Genomic DNA, 7,133 nt, shown 5'->3' with positions numbered 1-7,133 from the left:
AGCAATATTTCACATTGTTGGTATCACTAAACATTACTCAGTGTGTGTGTGTGTGTGAGTGTGTGTGTGTGTGTGTGTTTGTAAATGTTTTTCAAACATTTGCCAGCAGATCAAACTAAAAAGTGCATTTATACGAAGAGATACAGAGGCCAAACTATAATTGGTTAAAACATAGATCAAAATTGTTGTAGAACAATGGCAAATGTTTTCGAACGCAAAAAATATTCTTCACCAAATCAGCTACACCAGAAATGAAAAAAAAAAAAAAACTTTAATCGTTTGGAAAAGAAATGCTAGCGATAGTAATTTTTACACATCATTAAGTCTGGTCGAGGAAGACCATCATTCGACGATGGGGATTTAGTTGTTCGATCAGCTAAATTACCTGCTCTTGATTTGTCGTTTAACCGGCTGAGTACTCCAAAGATACCTGAAGCTACGATCAGTTAGACACAGTGTATTAGAAGCAGCGCCGTTTCAGTCGCAGGTATACTCCACATGACGGCTTCTGTACAATTCCTTACTCACAGGAATTATCATTTTACAAATCCACCGCTCACACTAACCACAAATACATACATACATACACAAATACATACATGTATGCATACATACATATGTATATATATATATGTATACATATGTATATATATATATATATGTATACATATGTATATATATATATATGTATACATATCTATATATATATATACATATCTATATATATATATACATATCTATATATATATATGTATATATATATATGTATACATATGTATATATATATGTATACATATGTATATATATATATATATGTATACATATGTATATATATATATGTATATATATATATATATATATATATATGTATATAAATATATACATATAGGATTTAATCACTATATATAGCAGAAGCAATGTGTACTTAAGTATTTGCGCGTATTAATAATGCGTCCGTATGTGGCTGTGTCAACGTGTGTAGACGTGCGTTTGTAAGTTGTATTTTGCAGTGTATGACTACGTGCGTGTGTATGTGAGTATATACGTTTCTGCGTTTGTGAGTATGTTATGTGTGAGCATGGGTGTGTACGTTGTAATCTTTATCATCAACTAGACACATTAAATTGTTCGGAATGGTTGTTAATCAGTATTTTTGCGTAGAAACATATAATTAGAAGAGAGTAATTGTCGGCTTCGTAGACGAAGTGTATTGTCAGCTACTACATCATTACTACACTATATATACATACATACATATATATATACACACATATATATATATATATATATATGTATGTATACATATATATATATGCATTTGTTATGTTAATATATATATATATATTATGTGAGTGTGTGGGTGTTTGTGCGTGTGCATGTGTATTTTGAATATTATTTAGTAAGATTTCCATACACAGAAAATGTCGCTAAATATAAACTACAATAATCTTGCAGGTACAAAAACACACACATTTACTTTATGCATATATATATACATACATATATATATATATATATACATATATACATATATATATATATATATACATACATATATATATATATATATATATATATATATATATATATATATATATATATATATATATATATACATACATGTATATATATATATACATACATGTATATATATATACATGCATGTATATATATATACATACATGCATATATATATATATATATATATACATACATGCATGCATGCATCTATATATATGTATGTAAATATATATATATATATGTATGTACATGTATATATATATATGTATGTACATGTATATATATATGTGTGTGCGTGTGTGTGTGTGTGTGTGTGCGTGTGTGTGTGTATCACACGCAGACATAATATCGTGTATATATATTAGATAAACTGAGCTTCAATCATGAATTTCCTTTCAAATGATTTCACTTGACATTTAAAACCATTAACTACCACCTCCTTCACAAACCTACCCACCATCACGACCCCACCCGCATCCCCCTCTACCACCACCACCGCTACCACGGCCACCAGCAACACCGCCACCAACACCATCACTAGCCACTAGTTCCGCCACCATAAACTTCATCACCGCACAGCATCAATGACTACTACTACTACTAATGATAATAATAATAATAATAATAATAAAAACAACAAAATAATAATAATAATAATAATAATAACAATAATAATAATAATAATAATAATAATAATAAAAAACAACAAAAAAATAATAAAAACAACAAAAATAATAATAATAATAATAATAATAATAATAATAATAATAATAATAAATAAAAATAAAAACAACAGCAACAACAAAAAAAAATAATAATAACGCTACTACTTCTGTAACTGCTGTCATTGCTGCTGCTGCTGTTGTAGCAATAACAGAATGTGTAATAACAGTAACAGCAACAACAACAACAAAAAAAACTACAAAAACAATAGCGATAACAATTACAAAATTAATAAGAACAGCTATAACAACAATTATAACCGGATACAACAGCAGTAACAGCAATATCTACAACAATAACAATAACATCAATAACCATCAGAATATCGAGAGAAATACTATCGAAACAACAACAACAGCAGCAGCAGACAGTGAATATGTTCTTACTAGTTTTATTCTTTAATTAAGATTAACTTAATGACTTGTCCAGTCGCTTAGATAATGATGTTTTTTTTTCTTCTCTTTGTGTGTATGTGTGTGTTTGACGTATGAATTACTGTTGGTAAGGAATGAAGTTGGAGGAGGAAGGTAGAGGGGGTGATGAGATAGAGAGATATATATAAGCGATAGAGGAAGGGTGAGAGGGAGGCATAAAGGTGGAGAGAGAGAGAGAGAGAGAGTGAGGGTGAGAGAGAGAAAGGATGGAGATGAGGATATGTAGACATTTATTGAGAGATATGGGAAACGAGATTCCGAGACAGGTAGAGTTTTATAATATATATATGCATACATACATATATATATGTACACATATATATGTACATATACATATATATATATATATGTATATATATATATATATAAATATATATACATATATGTTGTAGATGTATACGCATACGTCATATATATATGTATATATATACATATGTATATGTATTCATATATATATATGTATGTATATGTATTCATATATATATATGTATGTATATGTATTCATATATATATATATATATATATGTATATGTATTCATATATGTATGTATATGTATTCATATATATATATATATATTCACATTTGTACGTATATATATATATACACATGAGAGACAGAGGGCGGGGAGAAAGACTTTCGCGAGATGGTAATGAATGACATATATTCTATTTTCCATCAATTAATCAAGCACTCGTTGAGTTTATATTATTATTATTAGTATTATTCTTATTGTTATTATTATTAGTATTATTATCAGTATCATCGTTGTTGTTATTTTGATGACTGTTCAATTTATTGATTGCTTTACATAGGAGTTTCAGTTAATTTCTTTTATGAGCTTCGAGATTTCCTTGGAGATATGTACGCACGAATTCAATCTACCTGTCATACTGTTGCTGCCAGCAGAATAAATTTTGTCGACCACTGTTAATATACCGAAACCCACGCTGTAACGGATGTTCTATTTGGGTAGCTTCGGAACACGAGTATTAAAGGAAGGCCACTCAATTACCTTGATGTTATTGCGAGACAATCTTGAAATTGTGAACGTATCAAAACAATGGCGATCACATATTTATGGGGCGTAATGTGAAACACATCCGGATTGCATTCGCGCAAGAATGATATAGGAACTCGCTGATCTTACTGTATAATATAATAGAATCTCATTTGTGATTGCTTTTGTTTTAGAACTAGCGCTTAAATATAATAGCGCTTGATATGTTGACCTTTAGTGCTAGAAGACATTTGAGATGAAGCCAGCTGTTTTGATTGGATATCTGCTTACTGAGATTTAGAGATAAGGGAGGTTATTGAATGATTTTCTGCGGGTATGTCCTTACAATATGAATGAATGAATCTGATTATTTCTACTACAATAATGACATTATACATGTACTGACACTTCAACGGTTCCCTCTCCACGTGGTCTTCAAAATATGATCGGGCTGCAATTGTTTGGTCTGGTTTCTCCCTAATAAATATGGCGCCTGGTGGTAAATGAAGCTGTGCAGATTGAAGACATTAAATCGTTTAGTGAATAATCTAATTTCCACCATGCTCCTGAAGCAGCCACGAATTTCGAGCTTTTCTTTATTGCAGTCATAAAGCTGGTGAGCAAGATGCCGTACGGAACGTAAATTAATATAGAATGATTTTATTACATAGGGAATTTCCATTATAAATCTGGGATCGGTTTCATGCAGACGTATATCAAACACCGCCCTCCCCCCTGCGTAAATATTTCATTATTAAAACGCAATGTCTCATAGAAAAGTTGTTTCTTTAGTGTAGTCATAAAGCCACACCGTAATCTGCCTGGTATTTAGAGAACAAATTATTATGCAATTTCGATGCAAGGTTTTTATTTACATAACTTAAAAATCAAGGAAATTCTACGAGAGAACCAATGTCAGTTGAATGTAGTTTGGAATCGAACCCGAATCAAAGATATTTGATTATCAAATGTCCATAAGTCTGAATCGTCATCACGCTGGGCAAAATGCCTAGCGATATTTTGGCCGTCTTTACGTTCTGAGTTCAAGTTTCACCGAGGTTAACTTTGCCTTTCGTCCTTTCGGTGATGATAAAATAAGTGCCAAAATTTGAAACCATTATAAAGATTGATGTTTGACGAAAAGGGACTTGAGCTGTATACGTTTTTTAAATATCTAAGGAATGGTGTAGATATCGTTTGAGGATTGGTAGTATATAATATAATATAATATATACGTACATACATACATACATACATGCACACATATATATATAAATGTATATATTAATTAAAAGACGAAGTAAATAGATACTCGCGTATACTTAACATATGCCAGGGATATTCAGCATGACACATAATATGACAAGGATGGCACGTTGAAATACATTTACTACTCACTTTGGCCCGGCTGAGTGGACGAGAGCAACGTGAAGTAAAATGGCTTGCTGAAGGATACAACGCTTCTCCGTGAGTTGAACACACGCCCTTACAATCGTGAGCCAAATATCCTAGCCACTTAGTCTTTATAAACACCAATCATTTAAGTAGCTGGCATATTTCATGTGACATATTCCATACATGGTCTCAGTTTCGTCCGTAAAACTCGAATCAATCCAACGTTTGTATTTGGAAACATTCTATAAAATGCTATGCAATGGGAATCGAACTCGTGAATACGTGATTCCAAAGCGAGCAACTCATCCGATCGGCTATGTCTGAGCCTGTGGAATCTTTTACTTATCTATGAATAATACATAACCTAATTAACTTCGAAATTAGTTTTATGATGACCATTTCACGTTTTTCCTGACTGAACTAATCATGGTTAAGCAGCATGTTTCGCTATGATTGCTCATTCATTGTATCCAACAACACGCAATCGGCTCATTTAGGATCTGCTTCTGTCTTAGGATACATCGATTTGGTTCGTATGAAATATTGTTTTGTTCACTCCATATTTCTATTTCTATTTTAAAGCGTTACTGTTCGCCATGCACTAAACGTGCTAAAATCCATTGACCTGGCATATTAGCTTTCATTCCAGTAGCGTTTCTAAACTATTCAATTTTGCAAGAATTTTCTATTTTTCCATTCCAACATAGATTCAATTTCGGTATGTTTACAGCACGTTCGTTCTATATTAATACTTCACCAAGCTGCAGAGTGAATGCACTTCGCTGATAACACCAAAACGAATCAAAACAAAACGAAACAAAAACAACCTAAAACTCACACAAACACACCACTGCAATTGGCAGATATAGTTGCAGAAAAAACAAACGTATACATATTTTAAAGTCATTAACTCTTCTTATTTATTTTCTTGATGGCAAATCCATTTGAGCATTGGAAAAATTGCTTTGCGTTATCTCACCGGGCTACTTACCTTCTCACTTAAAATTCCACCGGCTTTAACTTTCTTTCAATACTTCTGGGTGAATAAGTTACGAGTACGAGTCTAAATATAGAGGCGCGTGGCTTAGTGGTTAAAGTGTCAGCATATTGATAGTAGGATTGTGGTTTCGATTCCTTGGCCGGGCGACGCGTTGTGTTCTTGAGCAAAACACTTCATTTCACGTTGCTCCAGTACACTCAGCTGGCAAAAACGAGTTTCGCTGCGATAGACTGGCGCCCCGTGCATCTGGGGAACACATACGCCATTGAAACCGGGAAACCGGGCATATGAGCCTGGCTAGGCTTTAAAAGGACGCAGTTACTAGTCTAAATATTTCTGTGGATGGTATCGGCTACCCGTTCTCTTTTTAAAATGCTGGCCTATTTTTTAAATCAGAAATCAATTTTATTCTCAGTAAGCTGGTAGAATTGTTAAAGAATCGGTGTAAAAATGTTTTGCAGCAATTCTTCAAATCTTGCCGCAGTCAACTTTGCCTTTCATCCCTTCAAATTTGTGCACATAAAATACGTGTTAAGTGCTGGGATCAATGGTATCGCATAACCCTTCCCATTAAAATGACTATCCTTGGGCGTAAATTAAATGCCGTTATCATATCTCCACGCTATATAATTAATGCTCGATGTTGTTAACTATACTCAGGCGCACTTTGGTCATGTCTTTCTCAACGCTCATTTATGTAATTTTCCAGTTATTTGGGCTGAGAATATTAAACAACTTTAATGGGTCTATTTCGTTATTCGGTGCCACTTCATGCTAGCTGATATCTACGTCGGGGTATCAATTAGCAAAGCAGAAGAGCAACTCTTTAAAATGTGGGAGTATGTGCAATATAAATATAGTGCCGTTCACACCAAATTACCCACACCTAATTTAACAGGTGGAACCATACCACAGTGACTCAGTAACTGATATTCACATTATAAAGCCTCATTTCAGGTTATATTTGAATATACTTAGGTGTATAAAACAAACACAAACGCACACACACACCTACACACACACATACAGAAACACACACACACACACACACACACACACACA

Source organism: Octopus bimaculoides, chromosome 21 (genome assembly GCF_001194135.2).
Source record: "Octopus bimaculoides isolate UCB-OBI-ISO-001 chromosome 21, ASM119413v2, whole genome shotgun sequence".
Taxonomy (NCBI): Eukaryota; Metazoa; Mollusca; class Cephalopoda; order Octopoda; family Octopodidae; genus Octopus; species Octopus bimaculoides.
This window is presented reverse-complemented; position numbering follows the sequence as displayed.